The sequence below is a fragment of the Coturnix japonica genome, chromosome 6, assembly GCF_054131305.1.
Source record: "Coturnix japonica strain WE chromosome 6, WE-NBRP24, whole genome shotgun sequence".
NCBI classification, from domain to species: domain Eukaryota; kingdom Metazoa; phylum Chordata; class Aves; order Galliformes; family Phasianidae; genus Coturnix; species Coturnix japonica.
Window position 1 is genome coordinate 34,085,855 of NC_140668.1, and position 14,725 is coordinate 34,100,579.

Sequence of the window (14,725 nt, forward strand, 5' to 3'; positions counted from 1 at the left end):
TGTGTTGAAGTACACAGTTACATGTTGCAATTATGGGGAAAAGGAAATGCATTTTAAATGTGTGGTAAGCACCATTACAAGAACTTTGCTGTATATGTATAAAATTATGAATTGCCTTCTGTGCTCAGATAAGCTTTATCAACATCTTTTGAAAACCCCTTTCTGTCCCGAGTGCTTACTGTACTTTCATTAAGATGCAGTTATGTTCAATTCTGCACTAGCATTTTGAGACTACTTATAGGTTTCTGAAGTCAGTATTATCCAAAGAATCAGTTCATTCAAAATGTATTGTTTTTGCTTTTGCCCAATTCTACTAAACACACGAAAAATGTTTTCAACATGACATGACTGTGTTTTGCACCATTTAGGAGAGTCACTTAAAAGCATAAAAGAAAAATGCTTTGCTTCCTCACCTTCAGTCCTTCAGTGAGATCAGCTGAGCTGTACTGTAGCTGGTGGCAGTAAGCATGGCCCCTTTTCTTGTCTACTGTGGCTATGAGTGCAAACCAGGACTTTTTTGGACAAGTTCATGTGATTGCCATTTTTTCAATGTGCGGTTTGGAATGTAATTTTGAGAAAAACTGATTATAGAATAGCTGGTTCAAATTTTAATAATTATTACTTTTGCAGAATTTAACATTTGTTTTCTGTCCTGCATGAAGGAGATGTACTTCTTTCAGTGTTAGTCTGCTCTTATAGCAATCCTTACGAGTGATACAGATTAATAGAATATGGCATTTCAAGATCTAGAATAAAATATGAACTAAAAAATGACTATTTGAGGAAATATTAGTCATATGCAGAGGGACCTATTAAAATTGACTCACATACGAAGCCTTTGTTCTGAGCATGTGTGACTGGAAGTGCAAGGCTGTGCTGTCAGATTTTGTTTAGTTAATGATTCTACTTGTTAAAATTTTAACCATGGCTCCTTTTGTTGTGCTTCAAAGGTTTCATAACATGCTTTATATTAATTTGTCTTATACTCTTGGAAATATCATTTTAGTTATTATTTGTACAGTGATTTGATTGTTCTGGCAAATATTTATACGTAACTTTGATTTTTGAACATGGAGTTCTGAGTAAAAAAGAAACTCATAGCTCATATGCAAGGGTTGTGTTATCCACTAAGAAAGAGGTACAAATCAAGTGTAAGGAAAGCTTGAAGCTAGACTGAAAGAAGTGAATGCTAAAATCTGTCTCAGTTTGTGCTGTCAGAGAAATCTGCATTTAAATATTCTTGGTCATGTGTAATAATAGACTAAAAGACAAATAGCATGCTTGCACACAAAACTTTTAGAACACTTCTGTCTGAGAATACCTTGAAGGCAGTCCTGAAAGAACAATATGTGAAGAAATCCACACTGATTTTGTTTCAGTGTGACACTGCCAGGTCCGTTATCTTTATTCTCTCTACCTGGCGAACAGTAAGAGGAAAGGATTTAGCGTTCTGTATTAATCTTTAGGTTACCAAAATGTAATGGGGACCCTTTAGTGTAGGTTAAAAGTGATTTCTAATACTTCCTTGTTTCTGATTATATCTGGTACCATTTTGTTTGTGATTCAGTCCCTGACTAGTAACTATCAGTCCTTGTCTTCCAAACAGTACTAAGTACTTCCTAATATGTCAGGAATAACATATAGAATAGTATGCCACAGAACATGCCCCATCAAAAAACCTTGTGTTCTTGTAATTCCTACTTGATTTTTCCAGAGCCAAAGATTGGTTGTCATTGTCAAACAGCAACCTTCTGAGCCAGCTTCCGTTCTTTACGGGGTTACATCTTTGTTTCTCCTCAGGTGTGAAGTTTGATATTTTGCTCCCTTTCTGTCTCCTTATAGCTGAGATTTTTGTCATGGCAGTTGCAAGTGAGCATGTGGAAGCAACAGCCTTATGGACATCAGAAGCTGCACCAACAGAACAAACCACATTAGTAGACTAGATGAAGAATGCTTGTTGGTTAATAAATACCAAGTGCTCTATCCACATGAAAATGTGTGTAGTTTTCTATGCAAAACTGAGGAGAATCATAACTCTCTGCCCAGATAGGAAGTGTGCACTCAAGTATGTGGCTGGCCTAAGATGCTTCAGCATATTTTTGGATTTCTTTTTGATTAATATCATACTTCAGTGCATCCATCTGTTCATGTACTAACTTCAAGTTTCAAAGGAAGGTAAGTGATATACATCAATAGATAATGCAGGCAAAGTTTAGGATGTCAGCAAATTTTGGTAACTTTGATAGTAAAGTGTTGCCAGATTGAAATAGTAAGAAGTTTATATAATTTTCAAAATAAGTTAAATCCATTTCATAAAGGTGATTAATTGAAAAATATGACCAAAAATAAAGAAAAAACACTTCTATCTCTTCCTGCTTCATGCAATCGGGAAAACACAGGAGAGAGACAGAGGAGATTGTATTGCCATATCATCCTCAGAAGGACTTGGTTGGGTAACTGCAGTAATTTCCCAGACACTAAACAAATAATTTCAGAGAAATTTGGCAGGTCTGAAGTTCACAAAACAACAACTATGTATTTTACCACAGATGCTTTTTAACCTACCTGGGAAACTCTGCTTCAGAACAGAAGCTTTTTGCTTTCCTAAAGCTGCACTTTCAAATTCATTTTGAGTCATGGATGCATGGACTGTGTTGGACTTGGAAATACAAGCTATTAGCCTAGAAGTTACTGAGTGAAATGATAAAAAACATAAAGCCTGTAAGAAACGTAAACCGTGCAGTTTAGCAATCACTAAACCAGCTAACAAACAGAAGATTTAAATTGCTTCACAATGCCAGTTGCTTGCAGAATACCTGCTATTCTCTTGATAGGCTAAAAAATAATCTGCTTGCAGCTCTAAGGTTGAAGAATGCAATGAATTTAGTAAGCTCAAGCCTCACTGCACTTGTCTTTCATGCTACCAAATGTGTCCCTTTAAGATATTATACTGTTTCACACCTGATTGAATAAAGAATTTAAGTAGATCCTTTCTCACAGTATATCTTTTATTAAGTCTCTTATCATTTCTTAATGTTGAACCATATATGCCTCAATACCTATGAGGCAGCTGGAAAATATTTATGAAAATTGTACTGGTCAAAGCTTTTAAATCTTTATTTGGGTATCTGAGGAAGATTTGGGCTTTATACTTCACAGAAAAAAAAAAAAAGAATCTAGACTGTTTATCTGCCAACAAGTACTGTATACCATAGTGCACTCCTTTGAAAATAATGGTTAATGACATAAAAAAGATCAGTAAATTACAACCTTGGGGCAATAGACTTGCTCTGACTGAATTTGTCACTGGTGTGACTCCATTACAGTTAATCAAATTACAGTTTAAATAATTTGGCCCAATAAGTTTTCAGGTAATTTCTTCTGAAACCAAGGCTGAAGCACATATGGGCACTGTGTATTTAACAGTGATGCTCTGTGACAAGATTCTGAGTTCTAATCTACATAGTGTGAAATCAAATGGACCTTACAATGGCAGATGTACAACATGCTTATACATCTTGGTCTTTCTTAAAGACCATACATTGCTAAATACCTAAATTATATCAATATTATTTTCTTATGTAGTTCATTCTATCTTCAGTTTATAAATTCATTAAAGCAATCTAGCTGTGGTGCATTCAGCCAAATTTCAGTTCAAACATATGCTTACAAAAGCACCAAAATAAATGTATACCTGTATATACGGACATAGATATTGCAGATTTGGCAAGCATTTGTAACGTTTTTGCTTTCTAAATAATTCAGTGTGTTTAGAGGTATTTGAAACAAAAACTGCCTTGGGATATCAGTAGGTCATACATTCAGTGAGAATCGGCTTCTCCATTAACTAGCACTGGCACTGAATCAATATTGTGTGAGTTATGCTGGCAGTTTGTTCAGTTCAGCTTCATAAAAATGTGAAATAAATATCCAAATTTCACAATGGCTTATCTAAAGCAGAAAGGATGTCAGTGACTAATTTTGCATATGAAATTGATGAAGGGATGATGAAAAGAACAGAACTTAGCACCTTGGACAATACTTCAGGGATAGGATTTGGTGTTTAATAATAAAGTAGCAGGCATTACACTTTTCATTGTTGTTTTGTTGTGTTGTTTATATATATATATATATGTATATTTAATCAGAGTTGATTTCTTTCCTGCTTCCTTGTGTTTTGCTGTTCTTGTGGAATTAATATCTGTACATTAGGAGCCCAAGGTTGCAGAATTGACTGAAGTTCTGTAAACTACTGTGGTGTCAAAGGATATGCACAGTAGGGAGTGAAAATTTCTGCTTTACAAGCTGGTTTCTGCCCAAGTGTCACAAAGAGGAGGCTAAATTAAATTATATTAATGATGTGTGTCTGAGGTTGCAGAATCTCTCACACCAGATCAACTGTTCTGTACTTCAATGTTTCTGTTAGTTAATGCGTGTGCAAACGATTCCATACCCTGGTCAGATCAAAAGTGCTTAGCATCAGGATGTGTTATGTTCTTTTCCACTTATAAACTGTCTTCTACAACACACTGACCTTTCTCTGAATAGGTCAACAGCTTACAGAGCACAGGGACCACCATCTGACCTATGCTACACTGATGAATTTCTGGAGTATCTTCAGTTATGTCAGTACAGCAACTGCAGTATGTATTGGTGTGAGAGCAGAAATTTCCCTGGGAGTTGCCTTCAAGTATCTACGTAAATAGTTTAGAAAGTATAATACAATTTACTTTTTTTGCAGAGGTAATTAACTAAACAAAGGGTTTAAATGTAGCACTTAAACTAAAATAGAAAAAGTTAATGGCCAGGATAGTGGAGATTGACTTGTAGGTGAAGTCTTCTAACCTTTAACCTTAAATACTGCAATTTGAGTTTGTGTTGGAGACAGTTGTCTGCTGGGACTGCTATCAAAATCATTTTCTAAGGCTGTATGATTGTGTGGATAGAGAGAGTCACCTGTTTTGTATTTATTTTACTGTCTGTTTAGCAGAAAATATCGGTGGAAGTTCTATTTTTTTTAAGTCAAATAAAATGAGCATACGTTGAATTAAGAATAGATATTACTGACAAACTGCATTACAGATGATTGGTGCAAAATTGACGCTACATGTTACTTGACAATTTTTCTCTCATTGAAATTAAAGAAATTTAGGATGCTTTCAAACAAAGCTGTGTCTAATTTTCTAGAAGTGCACTCATCTGCCTTGAGGGACCTTCATAAAAGTCTATTTATGATAAACCCCTTCAAGCATAAAGTTTTCAGACACGTAGAATGTTTGCAACTATAAAGAAAAAGCATGTCTGTTTAATTCAGATCATTTCCCAATTTACATAAATGAAAGGTTTGCTTTTTTCTTTCCCTCTCAAGATTCCAATTTTCAGTGTTTTACTGCACAAAAGCAAGCAAAGAGAAATGAATGTATTTACTTAGATATGTATTTTATACCAAGCTCAGGGCAGTTGGCCTAATCTTGCAAAATGTGCTAAGCTTGTTTTTGCATAACATAGCCATTCCAAAGCAAGTCCCTCAGGTAGTTAAATTCAGTCCAGCTTTAGATCCCAGGTAACGTATGTTAGTTCACATGCATTTAGGACTGCTCCTTTGTGTTAATTTAGCCCTTCTGCTAGCCTGATGGTTGATTTGAGAGCAATGAGGAGCATTGGTTATGTGGGAGATATGCATATCTTTTGATATCTTTTGACCCGAACTTTATTGTCAATATTATCCTTTTGAAGAGTTTTTTATGCAAGTATGGTGATCTGCATGTGAATGTTGGGCTCGGTTGCTGTATTGTGGTACTTAAAAGTCACAATATTCAAAAAATGTGTGCAAAAGATTCTAGTTCCTTTCCTTTTTTTATTTAAACCCCAATATACAGTATGTAAGACAGCTGTAAAAAAGAAACCAAGTATCAGTATCTGTTTTATGTAGTGTTGCACAAAGTGATTGTGCCCTGCTGTTCAGCCACCTAGTGGATATTTGGGCTTGCTTATATGACACAGCGCTGCTCTGGGCTGTTTCATCATCTTGCAGTATAGGTCAAAGACTATGAACCTTGCAACTAGTGTCCTTGTAGATACCCTTCTAATAATTAATGTGATTATTATGCACTAATTAAAAGCTTAGCAATGCCATCAAAATTTTACTAACATGCTAAAATACTTGGGAAAGTTTCAGAGAGTCAGAAACAGTGGCTCTTTTTTTGGTACATGTGCACCTGAATCTCTTCACTGATCCTCAGCAACCCAACATGATCTAGATGGTAGTGCTTCTTGAAATCTCTTTAAGTATACAGCTATTCTTAATCTTTGTGGATATTGTACTTGTTATGTATACTGGTTTAGTTTATTTGCTTTATTCAGGCAAGAATGTATAGATAGTTATCATTAAATAGAAATATTTTCTACCTTCTGCAGTATTACAAAAATAATTTTTTAACTTTATCTCTAGAGAACAACCAAGCAGAGAAACATATTGTTATCATCTTTTTAATACCAGCAATCTGGAAAGGTAGATATTGTGCTCTGCTACTGCACTTTTTGTACACAAACATGATACCGGCCTTATTAATGTTTACATTATAAACTCTAATTTACCTACATGCAATTACTGTGGCAGTTTTTGAAGACAGTCAACTGAAATACAGGGTTTGTGTTCTTTCTTCAAATATTACTAACTTGTCTCTGGAGGAAAAAAAACAAAACAAGACAGGATTGCTTGTAAGCCTCTTTGTTAATATTTTAATTGTACATTATCAACTGTACACTGGTCAGTCTGCTTACTTATTAAATAAGCGTTATTAAGGAACGCTTGAGAGATTAAGGTAACTGGGGAGAAAATAAATTGGTAGGGTACACTGTATAGAGGTAAGGAGTTCTGGTAAAGGCTACCTTGTAACAATAGCCAGTGAACAGCAATGGAACATTGAGGAGTGTATGTATAAACAAATATGTATGTTTATAAATTTACATACATTTATAAATTTAGCATATACAAGTGCTGTAGGTAAACACAGTGCTTTATAAAGTAACTTCTAGTAAAGGGGAGAGTTTCCTTACTAGTGCAGGTCCAAAACTAGGCTGTAGTTACTATCAACACATGGACTTCAAGGGGTGAAGTTGAATCAAAATCTGAACTTTTAGCCTGTGCTTTGTCTGACAGTCACTGATATCTGTGAGCTTGTTCCTGTTTGTTTTCCTTGGATAACAGGACCATGCATCTTACCTGCTCCAGAAGGAAAACATTTGTCAGAGATAACTAAGTGGTGAAATACAGATATTACTCCCCACCATAAAATGACTTTTTAAGAAGTGAATACTTTGGTGCTATAGTTTCTATTGATTTCTACTAGTGTCTTTTTATCCTTTGTAGCATGAAAGCTCTGTGGAATTTAGTCCTATAAATCATGCAGTCTAATGATTCCCACTTAATAAAGGCAAAACTTCTGCTTTTGCTGTTTTTTGTATAGCTAAACAAAATGCACGGAGGAATTAGATTTTGTTAGCTGTGTTTATGTAATCTGTGTTTCAAACATAAATTTGAGAAGATTCTGTTTCATAATTAGTTTCCTACAGATACGATCTGATAAGCTGCAGCAGTGACTGAAATGAACAGTAGAGATTAAAAATGAGAAACAATAATTATAACAACGAAACGATGAAAAATAAACTCAGGAAAACAAACAGGCAAAAACAACTTAAAGCCTGAGCATTGTGAAATATGAGCTTGGCAAGCAAATGTGTTCATATGTATTTCAGTTACAATAGTGTTTTATCATTTGACTTATGAAAAGCGACTTCTTCTCTTAGGCCACCTTTATGTGATGAAAGAATTGTTGCAGTCTCCAGTGTGTAGCCTCCAGGCTGATAAATTCAGTGGCTCAATGAGTGGGTGACAGAAAGGTCATCCAGCTGACAAACTGTCCTGTATATATTTACAGATATGTAACACACTGATTGACTGCTGAGATACATATTAGTTGTGATATAAACCGTATGTCATCTTTCTTACTCCAGGCTATGGATTTGTCAGGTACAGGTGATGTATGTAGTTATCTGTGGTGTTGCAAGCCCAGACATGAAGTGACTGAGTGAAGAAAGGCTTCATTTGGAAAGCTGGGTATGTACCAAAAGTTTCAGCAATTCATTCAGTTATGCACGCAATTGTAAACTCACCGAAACTAGATAAAATTCCCGGACTTGAGAAATAGGGTTGTCATCTTGAAAAACATCTGTCTTTAACATTTCTGGTTTGTTATCTCCTGACCAGGCCAGTACTCAGAAGAGATTCCCTTGGAAGACTTAGGCAGTGTTGTTTGCAACAGTTGTCCTAACAGAATGGTTGGGAGCTCATTCTTCTTATTAACTGTCTGTGAAATCCCTAGCATTTGTTTCTACTTGGTACTTGAGACAATGGGAGCTTTCTTGCAAGTTCTTTATAAAACTAAAAATCAGTGGTTAATCTGTTCTTTGATTCAAGAAAAATCTTAAATATTTTTCTGACCAAAAAGCACCGAGAGAATAGTTTTCCATTTCAGTTATCAAAGTAGTCAGCCTATGTTCTTAACCCTTCAAAGTAAGCCTTTCGCTTTCGCATACTTTTTCAGTGGAAGAGAAAGATACCAAACTCTGAGATTCACCAAACAGCTATACTTTTTTCTTATACTTTTTTTTTTTTTTTTTCCCTTTCTTTCATAAAATCTTGGCTGCCATTTGAATTTTTCCTATTAACTTGAATGAATTTACTATGAAATGTCACATAAATCTCACCGGGCTTCCGGATAAACTTGTTAAGTTAGAAATCTTGTTGTCAAGGAAAGAAAATAAAAATAAAAATTAACGTGTATCCTATTACTGTAGGTAGTGCCATAAGGAAATAATTTTAGCCATCATGCACTCTAGTTTGTTTCTTATTTTGCCTGATCTGCTTGACATACAGGCGAAATATGTTACATTTGGATTTTCAAGTACTACATGCTGAGCTGGTATCATTTCAGTATAGTATCTTTTCAAAACAGTGCTATGGTAAACGGTTGTTCTGTCTTTTCCCTCGCTCTCCAAAATTATCTGGTGCTTTTAAAAAGGACTGAGAACAAGGACACAAAATTTGGCATGTCTTTTATTTTAAATGAATTTTATATATATATTAATATATATTATTAACAATGGTCTTACAAGCTGTTCATCGTTATTACTACTGTTTTGAGATAGAAATTCTCTGAAAACAAAGGCAGAAACTCAGTGGAAACAAAGGGTAGGATTTTTCTATCTTGTAGAAAATGCCAGATTGACAGCTTTGAAAACTGAAATCCCACTGTTTATCTTCAGGCAGCAATAGTATAGTCAATGACAGCACAAACATCCTCTCAGCCTCATCAATATGCCTGAAGTGTGAGTGAAGGTAGTTCAGTCTCCATGGCCATTAAATCCTGTTGATTCCATCAATAAGGATGCCAGTTACTGAAAGATGTCATAGTGACTTTGTGATCCGAATGACTGCTCAAAAGACACTGGATTGAGACACCACATTCATCTCACATACTTCAGCGCATATATGATGGTAATGGCTTTCATTCGCAGTGAATCTGGGATGGATTCAAAAAGGCCTCTCAGATTTAAAGCTTTCTGAAATTCAATAACCATTCCCCTGAGCCATACAATCCCTTCACTTACTTGAGAAACTTGTTCATGTTTTTTAACAGGTTCCTTTTCATGTATGAGGTCTTTATTGTTTTCAGTAGTTTTCTATCAGTTGGAGATAGGATCTGTGGGGCACATGATTAAGACTACAGAAGGATTTACCTGAATGTAATAAAACTGCATGCCATCTGCTACTGCTGCATATGTTTGGTTTATGCCTGTTCTCATTCTGAGTTCTGACACTGATTTTCCCCACCGATGTGGGGTTTTGAAATCATGAAGAAGTGTGGAATGGGCTTGGGATACAGTTAGCAAAGCTGTCTTTCATCCTATCTCAGTTTTCCTTACTAGAAACTAAGGATAGTAATGCTTGGTGAGATATGATTTTAAAAAATAGAAAAAAAGTATTGTTGTTACGTAAATAAGCTATCCATTAGTAGATTAAAAGTAACAGGGAGAGCAAGATTTTTTAGTTGTGATAAGCCTTACGGACCACTGGAACACAATGTAGATGGTTTGCTGTCTTCTTTGTTCTAGACTGCTTCTTTGTTGGATAAATATCCTTAGAAAATTCAAAAGAATGAGAAAAGCAAAGTTTGCTTCAAGAAAAACCTGTGGAAAACATATGTGCGTTGTTAGTTACTGGACAGTATTTAACCAAACTAGTATGTGGAACAGATGCTGCTCACCAAAGGGTGCTTTTGTCTAACAATCATTTTGAGCTTAAAGAAAATAGTTGATACCTTACCTCATCTAATGTTTGATATTTTTTCCCTGGTATCCCATGACTTCCATAGATGAAGTGAGAGTTAATGGTATATATGCACAGTCTTTGCTGGCAAGGCTTTGTGAATAGAGTGAGAAAATGCTCCATTGACACTCCAAACTCACATGAATACTCTGGCTGAAGGAGAAATGCTTTGGAGCTTCATTTACTTTAGAAGGTAGTTGCACACATGCTTCAGGATATCCGTAGTATCTTATGGCTTGTAAGGGATACAAAGATGATCGCATCTCTGTTTCTGCTATTGATAAGAATACTGCCCATTGCCATCATTTTGATGGTGGTTGCACCATCTTTTTCCAAATCACTGTAGCGAACAATTATTTTTAAAAATTACACGTTTCCAGAACTCAAACTTATTTTATGTCAGCATCCACGTACAGGCAGTCTGTTTCATAGACAGAAGGCAAGGTTTCAAGGTCCTGCATGCTGACTGCTGCAGTTCCTAGTGCAGGTAACAGACATGAGTTGTACTTGCACCCACACAGCCACAGTGTGGGTGGGTCTCTGACACTGTTGCTCTCAGGGCAAGAAAGCTTGGAAGGGACAGAGTGCCCCAATGCCCCAAATGAAATATTCAGATTATTTCTTACATACCAGGAGTACACAGAGACTGCGGAGCAATTCTTATCTACGTTTCTCCTTTGATTCTCTTGTTTGAGGAATCCATCTTTCCTCTTAAAGCATGCAGGTAAATCACTGTTGATCCTCTTGTTGTAATTTCAGTCTTTTGTCTGTCATTAACAGTGCTCCAAAACTATTTAGGATATCTCAGAAATCTCTGTATTCTGTTGATATTCCTAATGTTTATATCTTTTCTAGCATATTTTATTCCTGCTTGTGTCTTTAGCAAGAGAGAAAACATTGCCACACGGAATATATTTTCAGTTGTTTCAAATGGCCCAATAAGCTGTGGCTGAAAAAATTGGAAATCTTTCTCTATTGACATGAATGAGATTTGTAGTTTGGAGATGGGTGAATAATTGGAAGGAAATAAAACTTGGCTTTTAGTAGTTCTTTGACATTAACTTTTGAATTAACGGTGACTCATTTGCTCGTTCGGGGGGGTACATGCAGCTGTCAGAACAAGCTGTAAGACAGGTGTGAGGATGCACAAGTGTGAAATTTGAGACAGTGCTGATCATAAACTGCTGCTGGCCACACCATCAGCTTTGGGTGTATTAAAATTCATACTTCTTATGGTAAACTGAGTTTTACCAGCATGGAATTTATTCAGGAAGAATCAAAGCCAAACTTGGCTGCTAGAATGTACAATTTTCAAACAGTGCAGTTAGTCACTGTTATTGGGAGCCTTCCATTAAGGCATCGTTGCATGTTGAATCCAAGTCCAGCAGAAGTTCTGATTGAAAGCTGTTCTCTGCCAAGTTGTGGGCTGCTTGGAAGCAAGCAACACTGATACTGTGCTAATGAATGAAGAAATTCAAACAGTTCCTTCCCCAGTTGAAACTCATTAAATTGGTTAAGCAATTAGAAAGCTCTGCTTCTGCTTATTGGTCTGGAGAACAAGTCTTTTCCTGGATATGTGCAGTGCTCACACCTTGTCCTGTGTGGCACAGCTGGAATAACCACCCCTGGCTCTATAAAGTCCAAACTGAGATGGTGTGATTTGTGCCAGCTGAAGATCCCTGACTCAAGGCTGTGTTCCCACGAGCTCAGTATTAAAAGTCTTACTGACTTTTGTGTGAGATCTGTTCTTAAATGCAACAGAGACTATAGAGAACGTTGCAGCAATGGCTTTATGTGTGGACAGCATAGCACAATGTGTTGTATAGATTTTTCTAGGGCACTAGCACTGCATTCATATATATGTGTGTATATATATAGTTCTCCCACATTCTTAACCTTAAGCCATATAAAGTTTTGTTAAACAAATGTATTGAATCTACATTAATTTCATCAGGTTTGTGCCCTAAGTAATATATTTTTATTGTGAAAATGGCACATTTAATTTATGTCCACTTATAAATAATTTATTAGTAATCAGTAAATGATTAATAGTCATCCTCCCCTTTAGTTATTTAAGGCAGTGTTGAGTAGGACAGTAAGAGCTAATGCACTTACAATGTATAAGTGCTATGAGAAAATGGATAGCATCTTCTAGTAATGTATTTTAATATTATTTATACATGTATCTCTCATACGTTATACAGTAGAGCGCCTTGCAATAATTTTTCTTGAGAAAGCAATGCCTGTACTTGTTATCCATGTGCCCAAAATTGTCATCTTAGTTTATGGTGATGCTGATGCTTCCTATTTACCTTTTTAAAACTTTAATTCTGTTTACTTAATCACTGTCTGGGTGAGTGTAATGGGGAATGAGAGCAGCTTTGAGTTAATCCTGCATACAGTACATGGGCTCGCTGCACCCATTTGGGCCCCCCAGCCCCCAATATGGTCAGTCCGATAACTGCTGTCTGCTGATGTACTTGGGACAATTGCAGATAACTTAAGTAGCACTGTGATGTTCCAGACCTGCAGTACGGGATTCAGTGATGATACATAATGATGCTTCCCTGTACTCATTTCAGATCTGTGCTATAGTTGTAACAGGAAAATATAATAATGCTTTCCAGATATGTCTCCAAATGACGCATCCTTAAACTGATACTTTTAAAATGAGCTGGCAAGGTAGCAGCACAGTGGTACTCAGGACTTTGCACTTTGAAAGGTTTATCTGTATTGTGCCACGAGGTAGACTGTTTTTAGCTTGACTAAGCACTAACAAACCTACATGACATTTTGAGTGGAAATCATTTGAATTCATACAGCTGAGAGCTGGCAGAGAGAGCTCGTGCTTGTCTATACTCTAGATTTTCAGCTTAAATCTACCAGGAAAGAAATAAGGGAAATGTGTGGGTTTCTGTAAAGTACTCTGTTTGGCTTAATTTCCCATGGACAGGTGTCCATAAATACCAGAACTGTCACATCTACTCGAACTGACACAGCAGGACAAAGAAGCAATTATGATGTATATCCTTCATTTTTAATAGCATGTATTTCATTGCAACATGTAAAGGTCATCTAGCATTTTAGATTATATTTAAAAGCTATCCTAAGAACTCTTGAGGATGAAATAATGATTTTAAGAGAGATTGCTCTGTTAGAAAAAATGTACATATTTTTTCAGTTAGTTCTTGAGCTTTTGCTTAATAAATGTTCTAACAACATAGCTTTTAAAACACTGCTTTTCAGTTCTCTGGTGTTGAGGACCATATTTCAAGTGGAAGGAGATGATTTGAGATTCTGTTGGCTTTAAGTTAGTATTCAAGGGAAGAAAAATGCAGGCCTTGAAGATTGTTGTCTATTCTTCCCTTACTGTGACTTCTTACTTTGTCTTCATTATAACCTGGTTTCCATTGTCTCTCTTTAGTGAATTGCTGGTAATTTACCCATGCCAGTTTGTTGTTTGGTAGAAGGTTTTCCCTCTTGCATTTTCTTTAGTTTCTTAATAAGAATGAAGTTTCTTCAATTTGTTCCTTTTTACTATTTCTTGAAAATTTGGACAGTGAAGAATTTTCCCAAGATGGCAGTGGGAAACCTCCACAGGCTCTGGGACAACAATAGAAACAAATGTGTTTAATCACAGCACTAGAAAACAAAGTTTGTTGGTTTTTTTTTGTTGTTTTTGGTTTGGGGTTTGTTTTTGGTGGGGTTTTTTTTGTTTTTTTGTTTTTTTTTTTTTTTTTTTTTTTTTTTTGTAGATGTGTATATAAGTAAATGAACAATTGAATAGTACTATAAATGAGCATTCTTGAAAGACATATCCACTCTATGAAATTCTAACATTTGAGATTTATAAGGCATTAGAAGATTTTAAGATTAAAACGTTTAAAGAAAGCAGATGGCTTCATACTAATTAATTTAATGAAATTTATTTAGTATGAAAAAGGGAGAAGGCTAACTGTCTCCAGCATAAAAGCTTTGTAAATGCATTTGCTCCCAAGAGGCCAGCAATCCAAATGCTGCCATTGTGCTTATTAGATGAATTAGATGTTGTCTTCCTTCATTCCTTACAAACTGTGAGATAGAATAACTTCTGAAGTTCTTCTAATGCAGAAGGATGAGCAGGCATCCATTCGTGTATTGCAGTAACATCACTATGTAGCAGTGAATGCTTGATTCAGCCCCGCCTTTCACTTCAGTGTTGTCTATCAAGGTTTTAGAATATTGTGAAGATCTGTTCTCAATTCAAATCAGTCTTCAGCAAAGATCTACTTAACTGTATAGATATCTCCTTCATGTGCATTGTGAGAAGTACTGCACAGTCTTGGAGTTGGACTG